A 2749-nucleotide genomic window follows, 5' to 3' on the forward strand; every position below is an offset into this window, starting at 1 on the left:
ATAACTTAGGAACACCCTCTTATTTTGATACTTGACTGAGGCCCAGGGACTGGTTTTGAACTTGGACCTTTTCTTGTTCAGTGCTGCCTTCTCAAATGATGAAAAGAAAATCAAGCTGGGCAGTGGTGGTGCACACCTTTGATCCCTGCACTCAGGCAGATGCAAGTGTATCTCTGAGTTTGAGACCAGCCTGGTCTACAGAGTGAGTTCCAGGACAGCCAGAGCTACTCAGAAAAATCCTATAAGGAGAAAAAGAAGAGAAAAGAAGAGAAAAGGAAAGGAAAGTAATATCAACAGTATAAACAGAGTAAATATCCAGCATAGTAGCACATGCCTGTAATTCCAACATGTAGGAGGCTCTGGCAGGAGGCTCCTCAGATTGAGGCCAGCCTGAATCGCACAGTAATGTCTCAAAACAAAATAATGAACACACAAGGTAAGTAACTTTGAAAGTAAAAAGAAAACTATGTGCATCTTTCAGAAGTGTCGATGAGAGATGTGGTCTGTTCTGGGACTGTTTGTCTTATAGTCATATATTTATTTAGCTCTGTAGGGAGACTCCGACTGTAGCCAGGTATAATGGTACCCTCCTGCCGTTCCATACTTCAGAAGTGGAGAGAAAAGAACTAGAATGTTCAGGCCAGCCACGGCTACATGGAGAGTTTGAGACCAGCCTGGGTTCAAGAGATCCTTTCCTCAAAACAAGCAAACAAACTAACCAAAGAGGAGAAAGCTTCAGACGACACCCTTTGACAGATTAAACGAACTAAAGGCTTGTCGGCACTGCTGGCTGTTGCTGCACAATCTGTAGTCACCCCAAAGTAGTTAAGTGCTTCAAGGGGATGAGTGTGTAGGTCAGAGTTAAAAATCACTTTGCATTTGACCTCAGACTCAGCTCTACCCTGCTCTGCTTTGATTCAAATAGGAAGTGCTTCTAGGAACTTCTGACCCCGTGCTCTCCCTGGTAGCAATTTGAATGCTTCATTCTTGGCTTATGTGAGGGGCCAGTTCTGCTGCAGGGCTCTCAAGGAAGCGGACTGCTAAGCCCGTATCCTGCCTTTGTTTTCTGCTTTCTAGGAAAAAGTCTTTGAGAGCTGAGCATGGCTATATCACTCCAGCCTCATCTGTTCTCACTCTTGACTAGATGGTTGCTGAGGAAAAATGTTCCCTCTGTAGGTTGCCTGGCCAACTCACCCTTTATTTTGAGTCATCTTCCATAGCAGGCTTTGCTGGGGGCTCTCATTAATTACGTTCAGAAACACTTAGACATGCCATTTTTCTCTCCATCAAAGCTGGGGTTTCTGCGTTCACTGCATCTCCTGCCCTAGATCTCTGTGTGAAACCCTTCCCTCCACATTTCACTAGGTTTTAAATTTGGTTGCAAGATTCAGTAGAGCAGGGGGAGAATCGTCTTGGCTCTTTGGGGACATGGAGTGGGAGAGAGTTAGCTCAAGTGTCATGCCACAGTAGAATGGGCACGGTAGAAGGACGATTGGGAACGTATTCAGAATAGAGAAGTGATTGAACAATGTTGGCCCAATTACCATGATGACACGATAGCAATGTTTATGATTGTCACGGTAGTCTAATACTATACAAATTACATCTCTGCTACCCATGGCCAGCAGGTGCAGGGGCTTAGAAGCCTGAAAAGTTCTAGAATTAGTCTTCTGAACCATTGATCCAGGTTCAAGTTGGGTTTCTGTGCTGGAAAACTATAGAAGAGTTTGACCTGGGGTATTTTGGGGATTCTCATTCTTCCTTGGGTAGTCCTCACTGAGGGCTCTGCAAACCTCAAGTATCAGATGTCTCTTCCATGCGCTCTTCCGCCCCATGTCTTCTTCCTTTTTTGTGCGTGTAATCTTTACCAAGAGCTTCTCTTTCCTTACACACCTTTCTAGACAAAGACTTGAGACTTATTGCTGAATTTGGCTTCTCCGTTCCCCTCTCACTCAACTGTAGGTCATTTGGCAGCCAGGCCACTTTGTTTCCCCCGCAGCTCTCCTAGCTGACCCTGGACCACATCTGCAGTCTGCTAACCCTTTATATTTTCCCCACTTTCTTTTCCCGCCCATAAATCCCTTATAAATGTTCTAGAGACACCTTTCTGAGAGGCAGTTCTGCTCATTGTCCTCTTCTCGGGACCCGTGGATAGCCCCTGCTGCTGCCTATTGGCATGTCATTTGGGGTACACACCGAGAGATCCGTATCTACTGTAGCTGCTTCTAGCTATACTGTTTTTTTTCTTCCTATTACTTCTGGTTTAGTTGTTCTGTTCTCCTGAAAATCTCTTCTCCCATAACTCTATTTTTCAGAATCTTCAAGTTTCTTCTTAAGTCATACTCCATTTATAAAGATATATTCGTTTATTCAATAAATGCAAAGCACTTACAATATACCCCTGAAGATCATAGCTGGACCCTGTTCATTGTTATGTCACCTCTAAAGAGGCCCTCCCTTGGTCCCTAGAAGTAAGTTCACATCATCTTTTTCCATGACCTAGCCTCATTTCAACTGAAATATTATATTCTTTTTCTTCAAACTACATAACATAACTCAGCATTAATATTTATATTCATTTGTTTAAAAATTGCTACTGCAAAAGACTATGAGAGAACGTCTGTCTTCATAGCTATCTTTCCCATTTCTGTTATGCCTAGAATTTAAGGAGCAACCAGGCATGAGAAAATGGGTATGCAAAGGCATGTGGGAAGTAAAGGCCCTTGACAGTCCCCAGGGTTAAAATGAA

Source organism: Microtus ochrogaster, chromosome 2 (genome assembly GCF_000317375.1).
Source record: "Microtus ochrogaster isolate Prairie Vole_2 chromosome 2, MicOch1.0, whole genome shotgun sequence".
NCBI classification, from domain to species: Eukaryota; Metazoa; Chordata; class Mammalia; order Rodentia; family Cricetidae; genus Microtus; species Microtus ochrogaster.